The 21,071-nt window shown below is 46.5% G+C and overlaps 1 protein-coding gene across 3 annotated transcripts in view; it reads right to left on the reverse strand.

Moving 5' to 3' along the window:
* LOC142652718 (glyoxylate/hydroxypyruvate reductase B-like) overlaps window positions 1-21,071 on the reverse strand; it is a 55,561-nt gene that overhangs the window by 31,921 nt on the left and 2,569 nt on the right. Inside the window, exon 2 of one of the 3 annotated variants that reach the window (XM_075828388.1) lies at window positions 11,188-11,228. The exons of 1 other annotated variant lie outside the window; for it this stretch is intronic. The gene's annotated coding sequence lies outside the window, so the exon portion shown is untranslated. Of the gene's footprint in view, window positions 1-11,187; window positions 11,232-21,071 lie in introns of all 3 variants that reach the window. One more of the 3 variants, XM_075828389.1, reaches the window with a different exon arrangement.

Raw genomic sequence — 21,071 nt, forward strand, 5'->3', positions numbered from 1 at the left:
TATTTTCACTGCCCAATTTAAATAAAATCTATGAAACAGCTGTGGGGTCAAAATGTATATATATATATATATATATATATATATATATATATATATATTGTCCAGTGTCGCTAGAGGGCTGGAGGTTTGTAAAGCAATGCCAGTTATTGGTATGTTCTTACTATTGGTAAGTGGGCACCTGGTGCTGTTTTGTTACATCCCATCTCACAGAATGCAGCCTCACAAGTTTCTTAACATTTACAGACAGTAAGCAGGTAGCTAAAGGGGAACTATAGGCTCCTGGAAGCTGAGGAAGATGTAATTTTACAATTCTAAGATATTTTTTACATGTATGTATATATTTATAATGTTTTAATATTAATTTATGCAAAAATAAATAAAATAATGATAGGTAGGCTTTAAAAGTGTTTTCCCAATACCGTCAAAAAGGAGGAAAATTGTCATAAAACAATAAAAGATCTGCTACTTGTCTGGCAAATACCCCGTCATCCACTACGGTGCTCCCTGCTGCTCTTAGTTTACTGTGCTGCTGCGATGATGTGCCATATACCCACGTTATCACTGCAGCCAATCACTGGCCTTAGTGCTCTCGTGCAGTATGCCGGAGACAAGTGATATGTTACTCCCTTTTGGGCAAATTTTTTCAGATCTCAGAAAACCCCTGTAACTCTTTTCAGATCTTAGAAAACCCCAGTAACTATATAGTGCCACTATTTTGTACATCTTTATGGCCCTTGGACATTGACCGGTTGACACTATCTTGTGTATGTATATATATATATATATATATATATATATATATATATACACACAGAGGCTTAGCTGGGTTCTCCAGCACCCAGAGCAAAGATTCAGTTTGGCACCCCCCCCTCCGAACCCCTTTCCGGACATCTCCTTCCCAGTGCTCCCTTTAAGGTGCGCAGCTGTGCGGCCACGAACATTCCACGGTACGCCCGCTCACTAAAGTTTAAAGTTCACGGGCGGCGGGTGGATGCATTGGCGTTGCTAACACCGGAGGGTGCTCCGGTGCTAGCGACAGACGCTTTTACTTGTATGTGCGTCCTCAGGACGCACATACAAATGAATACTATATGCTGCAGGCAACGTTAAGCCTGCTGTAATGATGGCGGTAGGGAAACAGACAGGTGAGCCCTAATCTACCCGCCACTCAGTCCCTGCCTACTTGCAATGACCCGCCCTAGGCGACGGGGTACAACTGGACGACGGTCCCTACGCTCAATAAGTACATGACAGACAAACAGACAAGGGTACACAGAAGCTAAGGGAAATGGAGCAGTTGCCCACGGCAACACCGTGAGCAACAAGAGTGGTGAACGAGCAGAGTCAAACCAGGAGTGTACGAGGTACCGAACGCAGAGCTGGAGAGTAGTGAACAAGCCGAGTCAAACCAGGAGTGTACGAGGTACCAAACGCAGAGCAGGAGAGTAGTCAGTAAGCCAGGGTCAATATGAACCAGGGATAAATAGTTCAAGAAGCTGCAGCAGGGCCAGGAAACCAAACGAGAAGAATCACAAGCAAGGAGAAACAGGAAAGGCAGGTATAAATAGACAGAGGGCGGGAGCTAGCTCCGTCTGGCCAGGCTGTGATAGGCTCTCCCACTCCTAAGCCTGCCATCCTGAGTGGTGGAAGATGGAGTCAGTCTCACAGACATAGAAGCAGGGGCAGACTGATTACCTATGGGCGTTGACACAGAAGCTGTGCCTGGCAGATCCTTTACAGTACCCCCCCCTTTTATGAGGGGCCACCGGACCCTTTCTAGGTTACCTGGTTTATTGGGGAAACGAAGGTGGAACCTCCTGACCAATACCCCAGCGTGAACATCCCGGGCGGGTACCCAAGTCCTCTCCTCAGGCCCGTATCCTCTCCAATGGACCAGGTACTGGAGGGAGCCTTGGACCTAGCACAAACTTCACAAGCGGCGACGTAGGCCTTAACGTCTTTAGGCAACCCAGGCCACCAATAGTTTCTGGCAATGAGGTGCTTGGTACCCAGGATGCCTGGATGACCAGATAGTGCGGAGTCATGCTTTTCCCTAAGTACCCTTAGCCGGAATTGCAGGGGAACAAACAGCTTGTTTTCAGGAAGGTTCCCGGGAGCTGAACCTTAATCAGCCGCAATTTCAGAGACTAAATCAGAATCAATAGAGGAAATGATTATACCTGGAGGCAAAATACAAGCAGGATCTTCCTCCGAAGGAGGGCTGGCCATGAAGCTACGCGACAGTGCATCAGCCTTAATATTTTTAGACCCAGCCCTATAGGTAACCAAAAAGTTTAATCTGGTAAAAAATAACGCCCATCGAGCTTGTCTCGGGTTTAGCCTCCGGGCACATTCTAGGAAAACCAGATTCTTGTGGTCGGTAAGGACCGTTACCTGGTGCCTAGCCCCCTCCAGGAAGTGGCACAACTCTTCAAATGCCCATTTAATGGCTAAGAGTTCGCGGTTGCCAATATCATAGTTACTCTCAGTGGGCGAAAACTTCCTGGAGAAGTAGGCACAGGGACAGAGATGGGTGAGGGACCTGGTACCCTGGGACAAGACAGCCCCCACTCCCACCTCGGATGCGTCAACCTCCACGATAAATGGTTCCATTTGGTTGGGCTGAACCAGCACCGGGGCCGAGATAAAGCACTTCTTAAGGACCTCAAAAGCCTGGACAGCCTCAGGAGGCCAGTGGAGGAGATCAGCACCTTTGCGAGTGAGATCCGTAAGAGGCTTAGCGATGACCGAGAAGTTCGCAATAAATCTGTAATAATTAGCGAACCCCAGGAAGCACTGTAACGCCTTCAGGGAGGCAGGTTGGACCCATTCCGCCACATCCTGGACCTTGGCGGGGTCCATGCGGAATTCATGAGGAGTGAGGATTTAACCCAAAAATGGTATCTCCTGCACCCCAAACACACATTTTTCAGTCTTCGCAAACAGTTTGTTTTCCCAAAGGACCTGGAGCACCTTCCTGACATGCTCAATGTGGGAGGACCAGTCCTTGGAAAACACAAGTATGTCATCAAGGTATACTACAAGAAATACCCCCTGGTAATCTCTTAAAATCTCATTTATGAAATTCTGGAAGACCGCGGGAGCATTACACAACCCAAAGGGCATGACGAGGTATTCGAAATGACCTTCGGGCATGTTAAACGCAGTCTTCCACTCATCCCCCTCTTTGATGCGGATAAGGTTATACGCCCCCCGTAGATCAAACTTAGAGAACCATTGGGCCCCCTGAACCTGATTAAAGAGATCAGGAATCAAAGGAAGGGGATACTGGTTCCTTACAGTGACCTTATTCAAGTTACGGTAGTCAATGCATGGCCTAAGACCACCATCCTTCTTCCCTACGAAGAAGAAGCCAGCACCTACCGGAGAAGTAGAGGGGCGAATGTAACCCTTGGCCAGGCATTCCTGGATATACTCCCTCATGGCTTCACGTTCGGGACAAGAGAGATTAAATATCCTACCCTTAGGGAGCTTAGCTCCTGGTACCAAATCGATAGCGCAATCATATTCTCTATGAGGAGGTAACACTTCGGAGGCCTCCTTAGAGAAAACATCAGCGAAGTCCTGAACAAACTCAGGTAGCATGTTCACCTCCTCAGGGTTAGAAATAGAATTAACAGAAAAACATGACGTCAAGCATTCATTACCCCATTTGGTAAAATCCCCAGTATTCCAGTCAAACGTGGGATTATGCAACTGCAACCAGGGAAGGCCTAAAACCAAATCAGACAATAATCCCTGCATCAACAGTACAGAGCACTGCTCCAAATGCATGGAGCCAACAAGGAGTTCAAAAACAGGGGTATGCTGTGTAAAATAACCATTAGCAAGAGGAGTGGAGTCGATACCCACTACCGGGACAGGTTTAGGCAAATCAATCAAAGGCATAGCTAGAGACATAGCAAATTCCACAGACATGATATTAGCAGAAGACCCTGAATCCACGAAGGCACTTCCGGTAGCAGACCTACCACCAAAAGAGACCTGAAAGGGAAGCAAGATTTTATTACGTCTCATATTTATGGGAAATACCTGTGCGCCCAAGTGACCTCCCCGATGATCACTTAGGCGCGGAAGTTTTCCGGCTGCTTATTCTTACGCCTAGGACAGTTGTTCACTTGATGCTTGTCATCCCCATAATAGAAGCAGAGACCATTCTTCCTGCGGAATTCTCTACGTTGTTGGGGGGACACGGAGGCCCCGAGTTGCATAGGTACCTCCGAGTCTTCCGTGGAAGAACAAAGCAACGGAACCTCGGGAGGCATCATGGGGGAGTCAGAGGAGAAAACACAAAAACGTTCAAGTTGTCGTTCCCTGAGACGTCGGTCAAGTCGTACCGCTAAAGCCATAACCTGATCTAGGGAGTCAGAAGAGGGATAGCTAACTAGCAGGTTTTTCAGGGCGTTCGATAGACCCAACCTAAACTGGCACCTTAAGGCAGGGTCATTCCACCGAGAAGGTACGCACCACTTCCTAAAGTCAGAACAATACTCCTCAACAGGTCTCTTACCCTGACGTAAGGTCACCAGCTGACTCTCGGCAAAGGCAGTCTTGTCAGTCTCGTCATAAATGAGTCCGAGAGCAGAAAAGAAAAGATCAACGGAGGAAAGTTCAGGGGCGTCAGGAGCCAAGGAGAAGGCCCATTCTTGGGGCCCTTCCTGGAGTCGGGACATAATTATACCCACCTGCTGGCTCTCAGAACCTGAGGAGTGGGGCTTTAAGCGAAAATAGAGCCTACAACTCTCCCGAAAGGAGAGAAAAGTCTTCCGGTCCCCTGAGAACCGGTCAGGCAATTTGAGGTGGGGTTCAAGAGGTGAGGTGAGGGGCACTACCATGGTAGCATCAGGCTGGTTGACCCTCTGAGCCAGGGCCTGGACCTGTAGGGAGAGACCCTGCATTTGCTGAGCCAGGGTCTCAAAGGGGTCCATAGTAGTGTCAGGGACCAGGGTAGACTAGGTATATGGGCTTGTGATTATGTAATGATGGGGGTAGGGAAACAGACAGGTGAGCCCTAATCTACCCGCCACTCAGTCCCTGCCTACTTGCAACGACCCGCCCTAGGCGACGGGGTAAACTGGGCGACGGTCCCTACGCTCAATAAGTGCATGACAGACAAACAGACAAGGGTACACAGAAGCTAAGGGAAATGGGGCAGTTGCCCACGGCAACACCGTGAGCAACAAGAGTGGTGAACGAGCCGAGTCAAACCAGGAGTGTACGAGGTACCAAACGCAGAGCAGGAGAGTAGTCAGTAAGCCAGGGTCAATATGAAGCAGGGACAAATAGTTCAAGAAGCTGCAGCAGGGCCAGGAAACCAAACGAGAAGAATCACAAGCAAGGAGGAACAGGAAAGGCAGGTATAAATAGACAGAGGGCGGGAGCTAGCTCCGTCTGGCCAGGCTGTGATAGGCTCTCCCACTCCTAAGCCTGCCATCCTGAGTGGTGGAAGATGGAGTCAGTCTCACAGACATAGAAGCAGGTGCAGACTGATTACCTATGGGCGTTGACACAGAAGCTGTGCCTGGCAGATCCTTTACACCTGCAGCCTATAAGGCACTGGGAGTCGCGCAGGTCGGCGTGATGATGTCACCGGTCTGCGCATGCGTCCTGCCGGAGAGGCAGTGCAGCGCTCCGTCTGTCTCGGGAACGGGGCAAGGTAAGTACAATTTTTTTTTTTAATGAGCTGTGAGGAGGGGGGCTGTGTAGCGCTGTATACAAGGGGAGGAGTGGGGCTGTGTAGTGCTACATACAAGGGGAGTGGGGATGTGTAGCACTATATACACAAGGAGGGAGGGGGCTGTGTAGCGCTATATACAAGGGGAGAGGAGCTGTGTAGCACTATATACAAGGGGAGAGGAGGGGCGTGGAAGCACTATATATAAGGGGAGAGGGGGCTGTGTAGCACTATATACAAGGGAGAGGGGGCTGTGTAGCACTATATACAAGGGGAGAGGGGGCTGTGTAACATTATATACAAGGGGAGAGGGGGGGCTGAATAGCACTATATACAAGGGGAGAGGGGGGCTGTGTAGCACTATATACAAGGGGAGTGGGGGCTCTGTAGCACTATATACAAATGGAGAGGGGGCTGTGTAGCAGTGTTTGCAAGGGGAGAGGGGTCTGTGTGGCACTATCTACACAAGGGGGCTGTGTGACACTATCTACAGGGGGGGCTGCGTGGCACTACTATCTACAGGGGGGTCTGTGTGGCACTATCTACAGGAGGGTCTGTGTGGCAGGATCTACAGGAGGGTCTGTGTGGCAGGATATATAAGGGGGTCTGTGGGGCAGGATCTACAGGGGTCTGTGTGGCAGGATCTACAGGGTTGGTCTGTGTGGCAGGACCAACAGGGGGGTCTGTGGGGCAGGATCTATAGGAGGGTCTGTGTGGCAGGATCTATAAGGGGGTCTGTGGGGCACGATCTACAGGGTTGGTCTGTGTGGCAGGACCAACAGGGGGGTCTGTGGGGCAGAATCTACAGGGGGGTCTGTGTGGCAGGATCTACAGGGGGGTCTGTGTGGCAGTATTTACAGGGCGGTCTGTGTGGCAGGTTCTACAGGGGGATGTGTGTGACGCTATCTACAGGCTCTCTGTGTGGCGCTATCTATAGGGACAGTGGTGTAATGAGGGATTCTTTCATTGATGCCTATAATTGGTGTTGTCTATTTTATTGGTGGACTTGTAATATTATAGTATTTAAAAATGTAATTAAAACTATTTTAAATTAAGTTTTTTTATTCTCTTATTTAGTCGCTATATTAGTGTTTACTGGGGGTATTACTTTTGGTCATCAGATCGCCCACCATTGATGGAGACTTGCCCTGCTCCCTAACTGCCCCGCTCAGGAGCTGCCAAGATTTAGAGTGAACATTGCTCCTTCCCCTTGCATGTTTGCTTTAGATAGCAATCAATGAGATGTAAAAAAAAATCACATTTTCTTTTATGTAACTCGAGCATAGAACCATTTGTATATTTTACAAGCAATATAGTTATATAAGGGAGTTAACATAACAATATATTAAAAGAAAATAAATAAAGAGGTTAGTGCCGGACTAAAACAGATTGTATAACTGAGGCTAATGAGACTATATGGGGACATAATGAACAGCCCCCTCTTGTATATAGTGGCACAAACAGCCCCCTGTCGTTATTGCCACACACCTCCCCTTGTAGATAGTGCCACACAGCCCCCTTGTAGATAGTGCCACACAACCCCCTGTAGATAGTACCACACAGCCCCCCTGTAGATAGTGCCACAGTGCCCTCTATAGTCACCCCCCTTGTAGTTAGTGCCACACAGTCCCCTGTAGATAGTGCCACTAAGCCCCCCAGTAGAAAGTGCCACACACACCCCCTTGTAAATAGTGACACACACTCCCCTTGTAGATAGTGCCACACAGCCCCCTTGTAGATTGTGCCACACAAAGCCGCCTGTAAATAGTGCCACACACCCCTCTGTAAATAGTGCCACACACACCCTCCTGTAGATAGCACTACAACCCTCATCACTGTACATAGCACCATTGGGTCTCCCTAGAGGAGCCTATGATGTTATTGTCCATATTCCAGGAGCAGAATACCCGGGAAGAGAATCAGCAACTCTTTGGCCGGGGATTCCTCCATACCTCTCAACTTTCAAGTATCACAGAGTGACAACCGATGTGGCACGCATAGCAACACAGTATAGTGCCCTTTAGCTGCCCTTACACAGTATAATGCCCTCTAGATGCCCCATACAGTTTAATGACCCCATAGCTGCCATCATACAGTATATTTCCCCCATAGATAGATGCCCCCATACAGTAAAATGCCCACATAGATGCCCCCATACAGTATAATGCCCACACAGATGCCCTCATGCAGTATAATGCTTACACAAATGCCCCCATGCAGTATAATGCCAAATCAAATTCCCCCATACAGCATAATGCCCCTAAAGCTGCTCCCATACAGCATAATGCCCCTATAGCTGCCACATACAGTATAATGCCCCCATAGCTGCCCCATACAGTTTAATGCCCCATAGTTACCCCCATACAGCTTAATGACACCAAAGCTGCCACATACAGCTTAATGCCCCCATAGCTGCCCCATACAATATAGTGCCCTATAGTTGCCCCATACAGTGGAATTCCCCCACAGCTGCCCATATGGTTTAATGCCCCTATACAGTATAATGCCCCCATAGCTGCCCCATACAGCAAAATGCCCCCATAACTGCCCCATACAGTATAATGCCCCGTTAGATGACCCTAGTTGCAGTGCCCATGTAAATAGTGCTACAGTGCCCATGTAGATAGTGCCCACAGTACCCATGTAGATATCGCCAGTGTCCGCTATAGATAGTGTCCCTATATAGTGCCACAGTGTTCATGTAGATAGTGCCACACCCCCTTGAAGATAGCAGCACTGTCCCTGTAGATAGCGCTAACCCCTGTAGATAGCGCCATTGGGACTCCCTCTAGGAGTGGAATCCCCAGCCAGAGCATAGGCTGGGAATTCCGCTCCTAGATGCTACTGTTCATATATGGACTGTGACATCACTGTCCATATATGGACAGTAACGTCAGTGGCTCCTCTGAAGCGGAATCCCCGTTGCCTACGCTATGGCAGGGGATTCCGCTTCAGGAGTAGTGACGTCAGTCGCTCCTCTAAAGCGGAAGCCCCGTTGCCGACACTATGGCAGGGCATTCTGCTCCAGGAGTAGCCCCTGACATTACTGTCCTGGAAGGGATTCCTCTGCCATAGCGTCAGCAACGGGGATTCCGCTTCAGAGGAGCCAGAGTCGTCACTGTCCATATATGGACAGTGATGTCAAGAGCTTCCCCGGACACAGCGTTCTAAGTAGCACTGTGCCCGGGGAATCATTGGCGAGTGGAGGAGCTCCCTCTGCTCCTTCTCTCTGAACTAATACTGAAGCAGGGAGCTTACTGTTCCTTGCTTCAGCATTAAAGAGGCTCTGTCACCAGATTTTGCAACCCCTATCTGCTATTGCAGGAGATAGGCGCTGCAATGTAGATTACAGTAACGTTTTTATTTTTTAAAAACGAGCATTTTTGGCCAAGATATGACCATTTTTGTATTTGTGCAAATGAGGCTTGCAAAAGTACAACTGGGCGTGTTGAAAAGTAAAAGTACAACTGGGCGTGTATTATGTGCGTACATCGGGGCGTTTTTACTACTTTTACTAGCTGGGCGTTCTGACGAGAAGTATCATCCACTTCTCTTCAGAACGCCCAGCTTCTGGCAGATCACGCTGTGACGTCACTTCCCCAGGTCCTGCATCGTGTCAGACGAGCGAGGACACATCGGCACCAGAGGCTACAGATGATTCTGCAGCAGCATCGGCGTTTGCAGGTAAGTCGATGTAGCTACTTACCTGCAAACGCTGATGCTGCTGCAGAATCATCTGTAGCCTCTGGTGCCGATGTGTCCTCGCTCGTCTGACACGGTGCAGGACCTGGGGAAGTGACGTCACAGCGTGATCTGCCAGAAGCTGGGCGTTCTGAAGAGAAGTGGATGATACTTCTTGTCAGAACGCCCAGCTAGTAAAAGAAGTAAAAACGCCCCGATGTACGCACATAATACACGCCCAGTTGTACTTTTACTTTTCAACATGCCCAGTTGTACTTTTGCAAGCCTCATTTGCATAAATACAAAAATGGTCATAACTTGGCCAAAAATGCTTGTTTTTTAAAAATAAAAACGTTACTGTAATCTACATTGCAGCGCCTATCTGCTGCAATAGCAGATAGGGGTTGCAAAATCTGGTGACAGAGCCTCTTTAAGTTTAACTGAATCTTCGTCCTGAGGACGCAGATACAGTTGACTGCGGGACTGACCACCGGCCGCCCGCGACGGATGGGAGTTATGATTCCTCTCCTGGAGGAGGAGCCCCTTATGTCACTGTTCATATATGGATAGTGACGTCAGGGGGGATTCCACTCCAGGAGGAGTAGTAAATTGTACCTGCGCCCACCCCGGTGCCCCCCTACGTCCCTCCCAGTTGTGCCTAGGGAACATGCCCCCCCTAGCTATGCACCTGATTTATATATATATATATATATATATATATATAATACAATCAATATATATCACTAACCTTGTATAGTGATTCCTTTCCTAAACCACTTCTTCTGACCCTGACTTCGGCTTTGTTTGAGAAACCTCTTGGATCTTATATTAGCACTGAATCATCATACAGTCATCTGCCTATCTTCAACTAGCCACAATAGGGGGCAGTTAGAAGGCCGTGACCTGGCAAGTCTCTACCACCTTGCGGTGGTCCCTGGTGATGAAGGGCAAGGGTCTGTTAGACTCCGTGCCTACACATCCCGCCAGGTTCATGGCATGGGAGGAGAAGCAGAATTGAGGGGACATCCAACTGGCTCAGAATGCTGAGCACAGTACTAGTATTATACCAGGAAGAATCTGCCCACTGAGAAGGCATGGAGAGAGAAAATATGAATTTTGAAAAAGCATACAGGGAGGTTGAAATGTCCCTCGAAAAAGACAGATTAGACACAGTTTCTGGCTGCACTACCAATAATCTATATCTAACCATTATTACACAGGAAATGTACAGTAGTATTAAATGCAGCCATTCAAATAAAATGTAATACATAGACAGACTGGGTCCACCGGAGTGAGAGCCGCTGCTTGTTAGTGGCTTTCCACTGTAGCTCATAGAGGTGGGTCACGAGCGGACCACCTTCTATAACATCCATGTCCCACAATAGGGCATACGGAAAGGGGTTTTCAACATGAGACATCCCCTTTTAAAGTCTCAGTCATTATCAATGTTGCTTTGCAGTACCAGGGTTCTGTCTTTGCATTTGAGCGGGCCAATATGCATTGAGTTTGTAGGTTCTCCCACTGTTTGCGTGGATACTCCCAAATACGCTGATATCTTAATAGGCTTCCTATGACATTTCCACCAGTGTGTGCGTCTGAGATAGGGTAATTAGATTGTGATGCTTACTTCAGACATGGTTTAATGTGAAGGATTATTTCAGCCCCCTAAAGAAGCACTATCTGACAAGGCGGCCCGAGGGCCACAAAGGGTTTGCTCTTCTTCTTTATAGACTGTCTATACAATAACTGTAAGAATGATTTAGTAAATTGTAAAAAAAAAAGTGTTAGAAACCAAGCTGTTGTGTACTTACCAAGCTCTTGACTTTCACTTGTGTGACAGACTTAGACTTTTCTGCTGAAATGAAGGAAGTTAATGATTTCACTTGAAGAACCTGTTTTATAAATTACTTTACAGGCACTGGAATGTACATATGTCAATAATCATATCTGCAATTTTACAAACGCAACATATCCAGATAACCATGAAGTGTTTCTATAGAAAATGTAGATTAATGTATATAGAATAAATGTAGGAAGTAGAAAAGAAATTTGATAATAATGCAAATATTGCGATAATGATACAAACCTAGAATTAGTTTCTGTTAGGGTTCTTGCTATTAAGGGACAAATATTTATATATATATATATATATATATATATATATATATATATATATATATATATATATATATATATATATACACAATATATAGATATAGATATAAATATATGATCTATTAGTCTTCAATGATTTTATCTGGTTTACATTTATCGTGCTATAAGGCCTCATGCCCACTTCAGTTATTTTCTTCAGTGTGCAATCCATTTTGTTACTGATAGCTCACTGAAACATTCATTGGGGCCATGCACACTTCCGTTGTTTTAATGGAACTGTGTGGCCGTTCCGACAAAAATAGGGCAGGTCCTACTCCTGTCCGTTTTTGATGGAACAGTCTCGGGCCTTTCATTAATTTGGTCCGTTGGTCCGTTGAATCAACGGACTGCACACGGAAGCCATGTGTGTGCGGTCCGTGTTTCACGGATCCGTCATTAGCGGCCGTACGACGGCCAACGGAAGTGTGCATGAGGCCTAAAGCAAAAATAATTCTTAATTGGTTCTTGCAATAATTTATTGGCACAAATAGCATCATTTCCTCACCCAAAAAAGTTAGTCAAGTCCCTTTTTACACCACATATTTTCTCTGTTTTTTTTTTGTTTTTTTTTCAATTCATATAGAAACATATTCATGAAGTATTTTAATATTGGCTATGGGCTAAACAACTTTATTCTAAAGTGTCCCCTTTTAGCATATGTTTTTGTGGAATATATTATAAACTCTTTTAGTGAAGGGAATAGTGTAAGGCTTTACGCCATTGTTTACAAAAAAAAATGACACAAAGTATACACAACATGGTTTTCTATTTAAATATATATATATATATATATATATACACTACTGTTCAAAAGTTTAGGGTCACATAGAAATTTCCTTATTTTTGCAAGAAAAGCACAGTTTTTTTCAATGAAGATAACATTAAATTAATCAGAAATACACTCTATACATTGTTAATGTGCTAAATGACTATTCTAGCTGCAAACGTCTGTTTTTTAATGCACATCTACATAGGTGTATAGAGGCCCATTTCCAGCAACCATCACTCCAGTGTTCTAATGGTACATTGTGTTTGCTAACTGTGTTAGAAGGCTAATGGATGATTAGAAAACACTTGAAAACCCTTGTGCAATTATGTTGGCACCGCTGTAAACAGTTTTGCTGTTTAGAGGAGCTATAAAACTGACCTTCCTTTGAGCTAGTTGAGAATCTGGAGCATTACATTTGTGGGTTCGATTAAACTCTCAAAATGGCTAGAAAAAGAGAGCTTTCATGTGAAACTCGACAGTCTATTTTTGTTCTTAGAAATGAAGGCTATTCCATGCGAGAAATTGACAAGAAACAAGATTTCCTACAACGGTGTGTACTACTCCCTTCAGAGGACAGCACACACAGGCTCTAACCAGAGTAGAAAGAGAAGTGGGAGGCCCCGCTGCACAACTGAGCAACAAGACAAGTACATTAGAGTCTCTAGTTTGAGAAATAGACGCCTCACAGGTCCTCAACTAGCAGCTTCATTAAATAGTACCCGCAAAACGCCAGAGTCAACGTCTACAGTGAAGAGGCGACTCCGGGATGCTGGCCTTCAGGGCAGAGTGGCAAAGAAAAAGCCATATCTGAGACTGGCTAATTAAAGGAAAAGATTAATATGGGCAAAAGCACACAGACATTGGACAGAGGAAGATTGGAAAAAAGTGTTATGGACAGACGAATCGAAGTTTGAGGTGTTTGGATCACACAGAAGAACATTTGTGAGACGCAGAACAACTGAAAAGATGCTGGAAGAGTACCTGACGTCATCTGTCAAGCATGGGGGAGGTAATGTGATGGTCTGGGGTTGCTTTGGTGCTGGTAAAGTGGGAGATTTGTACAAGGTAAAAGGGATTTTGAATAAGGAAGGCTATCACTCCATTTTGCAACGCCATGCCATACCCTGTGGATAGTGCTTGATTGGAGCCAATTTCATCCTACAACAGGGCAATGACCCAAAGCACACCTCCAAATTATGTAAGAACTATTTAGGGAAGAAGCAGGCAGCTGGTATTCTATCTGTAATGGAGTGGCCAGCGCAGTCACCAGATCTCAACCCCATAGAGCTGTTGTGGGAGCAGCTTGACCGTATGGTACGCAAGAAGTGCCCATCAAGCCAATCCAACTTGTGGGAGGGCCTTCTGGAAGCATGGGGTGAAATTTCTCCCGATTACCTCAGCAAATTAACAGATAGAATACCAAAGGTCTGCAATGCTGTAATTGCGGAAAATGGAGCGTTCTTTGACAAAAGCAAAGTTTGAAGGAGAAAATTATTATTTCAGATAAAAATCATTATTTCTAACCTTGTCAATGTCTTGACTATATTTTCTAGTCATTTTGCAACTCATTTGATAAATATAAGTGTAAGTTTTCATGGAAAACACAAAATTGTCTGGGTGACACCAAACTTTTGAACGGTAGTGTATATATATATATATATATATATATATAACTCAATGGTGACATTTACCACACAAAAAAAGTTTCTCCTTTTGAAAAAACAAAAACATATACCAGATGCAGATACAAATTAATACTATAGGCTGCAGGCCACATTAGGCCTGCAGCCTATAAGGTGCTGGGAAAACTCCCTGCGCAGGCCGGAGTAATGACGTCACTGAATCGCACTGGTCTGCGCAGGCGTCCCGCCAGGAAGATGTGCAGCGAACCGTCCATCGCAGGAAAGGGGCAAGGTAAGAACAATACTTTTTTTGGGGCGCGGATTTCTGTGTGGAACTATATACAAGGGGGGAGCAATGTGTTGAAATATATACAGGGGGAGCGCTGTGTGACACTATATACAAGGGGGAGCGCTGTGTGGAAATATATACAGGGGAAGCGCTGTGTGACACCTTATGCAAGGGGGGAGCGCTGTGTGATACTATATACAAGGGGGAGTGCTGTGTGATACTATATACAAAGGGGGAGCGCTGTGTGATACTATATACAAGGGGGAGCGCTGTGTGACACTATGTACAAGGGGGAGCGCTGTGTGACACTATATACAAGGGGGAGCGCTGTGTGGCACTATATACAAGGGGGACTGTATAGCACTATATACAAGAGGGAGCGCTGTGTGTCACTATATACAAGGGGGGAGAGCTGTGTAGAACTATATCCAAGGGAGGGAGGCTCCGTGGCACTATATACAATTGAGGGGGCTGTGTGGCACTATATACAAGGGAGGGGGCTGAGTGGCACTATATAAAAGGGATGGAGGTCTGTGTGTCCCTATTTACAAGGGAGGGGGACTGTGTGGCACTATATACAAGGGGGCGCTGTGTGGCACTATATACATAAACAAGGGTGGAGTGCTGTGTGGCACTATACAAGGGAGGGTGACTGTGTGCCACTAATACAAGAGAGGGGGATGTGTGGCACTATATACAAGGGGGAGCGCTGTGTGGCACTATATACAAGGGAGGGGGACTGTGTGCCACTATATACAAGGGAGGGGGGCTGTGTGCCACTATATACAAGGGAGGGGCACTGTGTGGCACTATATGCAATTGAGGGGGTTGTGTGGCACTATATATAAGGGAGGGGCGCTGTGTGGTACTATATACAAGGGAGGTGGGCTGCGTGGCACTCTATACAAGGGAGGGGGGCTGTGTCACACAATATACAAGGGAAGGGTGCTGTGTGGCACTCTATACAAGAGAGGGGACTGTGTGGCACTATATACAAGGGAGGGGGGCTGTGTGGCACTATATACAAGGGGGGCTGTGTGGCACTATATACAAGGGGGGCTGTGTGCCACTATATACAAGGGAGGGGGCTGTGTGGCACTATATACAAGAGGGGAGGGCTGTGTGGCGCAATCTAAAGGGGGCTGTGTGGTACCATATACAGTGGTCTGTGTGTGGCGCTATCTACAGGAGGTCTGTGTGTGGTGCTATCTACAGAGGGTCTGTGTGTGGCACTATCTACAAGGGGCCGTGTGTATGGTGCTATGTACAGGGGGCTGTGTGTGTGGCGCTATCTACAGGGGGCTGTGTGTGGCAGTATCTACAGGGGGCTGTGTGTGGCAGTATCTATAGGGGGCTGTGTGTGGCGCTATATACAGAGGGCTGTGTGTGGCGCTCTCTACAGGGGGCTGTGTGTATGTGGTGTCTTACAGTGTTGGACATAATTATATTCAGCGGCACAGTATTTGGTACTATTTTATTTAGGGGCGCAGTGTATGGTGCTATTATATTTAGGGCCACAGTGTGTGACACCATGATAATTTTATCTTCGTTTATAGGTTTGGAAATGTTGAAAAAGTGAGGAGCCGAAGACATCTGAGTGGTAAATTCTGTAGAAATGGGTCATGGCCAGGAGAAGTCGTCATGAACTCTCGACTGGATGGAGAAGAAAAGAGGAAGAAAAACTACTGTAATGTGAGAAGTCGTCACCTGTGAGTCACTAGATTTATAGAGAATTTGTCACCTCTCCTGACATGTTTATTATAGGAAATCCTTGTATTTCACAAAAAGTCTTTGTGTAGTCCAGGACTGATAGACAAATGGGTGTTACCATTCCCCTTGTCAGGAGGATGTGTCCCTTCACAGTGATGGTTGTAGACTGTCAGTATGTAGGAGCACAACCCTTTGACAAGGGGAATTGTAGCACCCATTTGTTAATGATCGCACAGAAAGGTAGTGTTAACAATACGTGCGGCAGGGCGGCGGTGGAGTAGGAGGGCCCAAGTTTGGGTAACAGCCCAGGGCCTATTGTCTACTTAATTCACCACTGTCGCCGGGGATTCTGCTCCAGGAGGAGCCATTGAATCCCCTGCCATAGCGTCGGCAATGCTCTGGTTGGGGATTCCACTAGAGGAGGAGCCACTAACTTCACTGTCCATATATGGACAGTGACGTCAGGGATTCCCTCTAGTAGCGGAATCCCCGGCCATAGCGTCCACAACGCCCTGGCAGGGGATTTCGCTCCAGGAGGAGCCACTGACGTCACTGTCCATATTTGGACAGTGACATCAGGGATTCCCTCTAAGAGCGGAATCCCCAGCCATAGCGTCGGAAAAGCTCTGGCAGGGGATTCTGCTATGGTCATATGAACAGTGACATCAAGGGCTTCCCCAGGCTCAGCACTTAAAGTAGCGCTGTGCCCGGAGAGTCCTCTGTACAAATGCAGAAGCAGGGAGCTGACGGTTCCTTGCTTCAGCATTGGGTTCAACTGTATCTGTGTCCTGAGGACACAGATACAGTTTACACCGGGAGTTCGGGACATACAACCGGCTGCCCGGGACAGCGGGACAACGCCCGAAATACGGGACTGTTCCGCTGAATCCGGAATAGTTGGGAGGTATGCCTGTGTACCCTATGTGAATGTAGCGGTACTGCACATGCTTGGCCACCTCTCTATTTACTTTCTATGGTGCTGTATGGCATACGTTACAGATATATGTTTCAAATATAAGTCATGGGCTTTTCAGTAGTCTTTCATGACATATACATTAAACGGATACCATTATAGCCTGTGGGTGGTGGATACATTAAACGGATAACAAATAGCTGCATCCATCACCCATAGACTGACAATTGGTGTCATGAACTGCCTGGTCATCTGCATAAACAAAGACAAGCAACTAATGATTAGATGATTAGGAAGAAGAAAAAACGGCTGGCACTGCTGAACCAGAATCACTTGTATAAACGGAGTATATAAAATGGTTTCCTTATCTTTGCTGATTGTAGCAGCCAAGTTGCCCGGAGGTGCTCATCGATCAGTACAGCACAATGTAGCTTGAATGAAACAAGTAGAAATTATCGAGGCACTCACCGGATATTCAACAAACTTCTTTATTTCTGGATCTCGGTCAGGATGTGGAATTAGCCTACGGCCGTTTCACGTGCGTACACGCTTTCTCAAGGCCTTGAGAAAGCGTGTACGCACGTGAAACGGCCGTAGGCTAATTCCACATCCTAACCGAGATCCAGAAATAAAGAAGTTTGTTGAATATCCGGTGAGTGCCTCGATAATTTCTACTTGTTTCTTTCAGCTAATGATTAGATGGTTCATGACACGATTTGTTGCAGGTGCTGAGGGTGTCATGAACATTTTTATCATGTAAAAAGAACAGAAAAGATCAGAAGTTTAGCTTGGATATCCTGTACCCCATTGCAAAAGCCATTTCTGAGGCATTCACCTAAGGCTGTGTTCACACGCAAAAAAATGGCTGAAAATACAGAGCTGTTTTCAAGGGAAAACAGCCTCTGATTTTCAGCCATTTTTTGAGCAACTTGCGTTTTTTGCGTCGTTTTTTACGGCCGTTTTTGGAGTTGTATTTCTATTGAGTCAATGAAAAGTGGCTCCAAAAACGGCTCAAGAAGTGACATGCACTTCTTTTTACGAGCTTTTTTTTAGGCGGACGTTTTTATGTTTAAATGTTTTTTATTCATTTTTTGAACAAACATTACAAAAATGTAAACTTTCAACAACATCAGTGTAAATAAAGTACCAGGTATAAAGTGCAGTATACACAATGTGAAATATAAAAAATATGAAACATATAAAACACTGAGAAGCTCTAAGTACATTGTCCGAGTATTATTTTCCCAAAACTGTATACATTATCTGCAAATACACTTTACCTATGGACAAAGCAGCCCTGCGACCACAGTGTCCCACTAAAAAGACACGGAAGAGAGAACACATGTCATATCCTAAGACGTCCCACTCTATAGCGAAGGCAAATTCCGAAACACCTTCCACTGATCCTATATTGAAACAAAATTGTGCCTTGTACGAAGCTCCCAGTGTGAGATTTCCTCAAATCTGTACAGCTGGTCTATCTTAGAAAGCCACTGATCTAGGCAGGGGCGTAGCTAAAGGCTCATGGGCCCCGATGCAAAAGTTCTTATTGGGCCCCCCCCCCCCCCCGCAATCTTCTCATGGCCGACGGACCGCAGCTTTCAGCTGCATCGCTGGGTCGCCTAAGTGACCCAACAATGCAGCACTAGCAGCCAGGGGCGTCACTAAGGGCTTAAAATGTCAGGGGAAATAGCCCCGATATATATGTGTCCGCCCCCCAAAAAAATGTGTGTATATGAGACAGCATAGCATATCTATAGCACTACGACCCTATAAACTATGGATAGGATTAGATACATTGGCTCAGCAGACAGTATCACACATGATAGGATTAGATACAGTGGCTGAGCAGACAGTATCACACATGATAAGATTAGATACAGTGGCCCAGCAGACAGTATCACACATGATTGGATTAGATACAGTGGCCCAGCAGACAGTATCACACATGATTGAATTAGATACAGTGGCTCAGAAGGCAGTATCACACATGATAGGATTAGATACAGTGGCTCAGCAGACAGTATCACACATGATAGGATTAGATACAGGTCTCAGCAGACAGTATCACACATGATAGGATTAGATACAGTGGCTCAGAAGGCAGTATCACACATGATAGGATTAGATATAGGGCCCAGCATACTGTATCACACATGATAGGATTAGATACAGGGCTCAGCTCGCTGACATTGCGGCTCTAGCGCTGGACTTAGGAAAGGTAAGAATAATAATTTTGCTTCTTTATGTGTTACTGATTATTTTTGTGTGTTTGTGTTTTTTTACAGGTTCGGTTGTTGGACTTCGGATTCGAGGACTTCAATGTCAGCGTTTTTTTTATTCTCAATAAAATGGTTAATGGGGGTTGTTTTTTTATTTCAATAAAATATTTTTTCTATGTGCTTGTATCCTTTTAAACTTTATTATCACCGCCTTAGTAATGGCCGCTGGCTGATTGACAACCTCCATTACTAAGGCGGGGCTTAATGTTAGCCGGTGCAGAGGCCAACACTAACCCCCATTATTACCCCGGTACCCACCGCCACCAGGGGTGCCGGGAAGAGCCAGGTACGAACCAGTACCTGTCCATCTGTAGTGACGGGCAGGCACCAGGGCGGCCGCAGGCTGGTAGTATTAGGCTGGGGAAGGGCAAAAACAGTGGCACCTACCACCCTGGTAATGCTGCCTGCTGCTGCTGTGTTGTATCTGGCTGGTTATGAAAATTGGCGGGGACCCCACATCGTTCTTTCCAATTATTTTTTATATGACGTGGGGTCCCCCCCATTTTTCATAACCAGACAGATACAATAAAGCAGCAGCAGCCTAGCATTACCAGGGTGGGAAGGGCCACTGTATCTGGCCTTTCCCAGCCTGTTAATACCAGCCTGCGGCCACCCCAGTGGCCGATCATCACTACAGATGGTCAGGTACTGGATGGTACCCGGCTCTTCCCAGCACCCCTGGTGGCGGTGGGTACCGGGGTAATAATGGGGGTTAGTGTTAGCCTCTGCATCGGCTAACACTAAGCCCCGCCTTAGCAATGGATGCTGTCAATCAGCCGGCGGCCATTACTAAGGCGCTAGTAATATAGTTTAAAATAAAACCACAAAGACATAGAAAAAATATTTTATTGAAATAAAAAATAAAACCCCCACACAGCCCTCATTAACCATTTTATTGATAATAAATAAAAAAGCTGTCATCGAAGTAGTCCTGGAATTCGACGTAGTCCAATGACCGAACCTGTAAGAAAACACAAAAAAAAAAAGATTAGTAACACATGTGTTAGGCTTAGATACAGGGCCCATGTGTGATACTGTCTGTGGGACCCTGTATCTAAGCCTACCACAAGGTAGGCTTAGATACAGGGTCCAGCAGACAGTAATCTTATACAGTATAAGATTACTGTCTGCTGGACCCTGTATCTAAACCTACAGTGTGGTAGGCCTAAATACAGGGCCCATCAGACAGGATCACACATGGGCCATGTATCTAAGCCTACCATGTGATTGGCTTAGATACAGGGCCCAGCAGACAGCATCACACAATCTGTGATCCTGTCTCATGGGCCCCCTAAGCCTGCTACATCGTAGGCTTAAAGGGGTTGTGCAGTCCCTAAACATTGATGGCCTATCCTCAGGATAGGCCATCAATAGCTGATGTGTCGGGGTCCGTCTCCCGGGACCTGCCAATCAGCTGTTTTGAAGGGGCCGCAGCACTCGTACGAGAGCTGCTTCCCCTTCGTTTCACTACTCGCCCACACTGTGAATCGCCGACACCGATTCACAGTGTGACCGGAATGAAGGGAAGCAGCTCTCGTACAAGTGCTGCGGCCCCTTCAAAACAGCTGATTGGCGGGTCCCGGGAGTCGGACCCCGCCAGTCAGGGCTCATCTTACCTTCCTCTTGAGCCGCGGCGGTAGTTCTGTCATCTCAATGCTGTGCGCGGCGCATAGCGCTGTGACGTCAGGACCTCCACTGCGATCCGGAACCAGGAAGGTAAGTACAGTCTGTTACTATAGTAAAAGGGGCCCGCGTCCCAAGTTACTATAGTAACTTTTTATTGATGTGGTGCGGGGGGCTGTGGGCCCCCCTGGCTTCGGGGACCTGTCGCAATTGCGACCGCTGCTACCCCTATAGCTACGCCAGTGGGTCCCAGCGATAACAAAATGATCACTTATCCTAAGGATAGGTGATAATTTATATGATTGAAGGAACAGGGGGAGTAGGAAAAGTAGT

This window comes from Rhinoderma darwinii, chromosome 5 (genome assembly GCF_050947455.1).
Source record: "Rhinoderma darwinii isolate aRhiDar2 chromosome 5, aRhiDar2.hap1, whole genome shotgun sequence".
Lineage (NCBI taxonomy): Eukaryota > Metazoa > Chordata > Amphibia > Anura > Rhinodermatidae > Rhinoderma > Rhinoderma darwinii.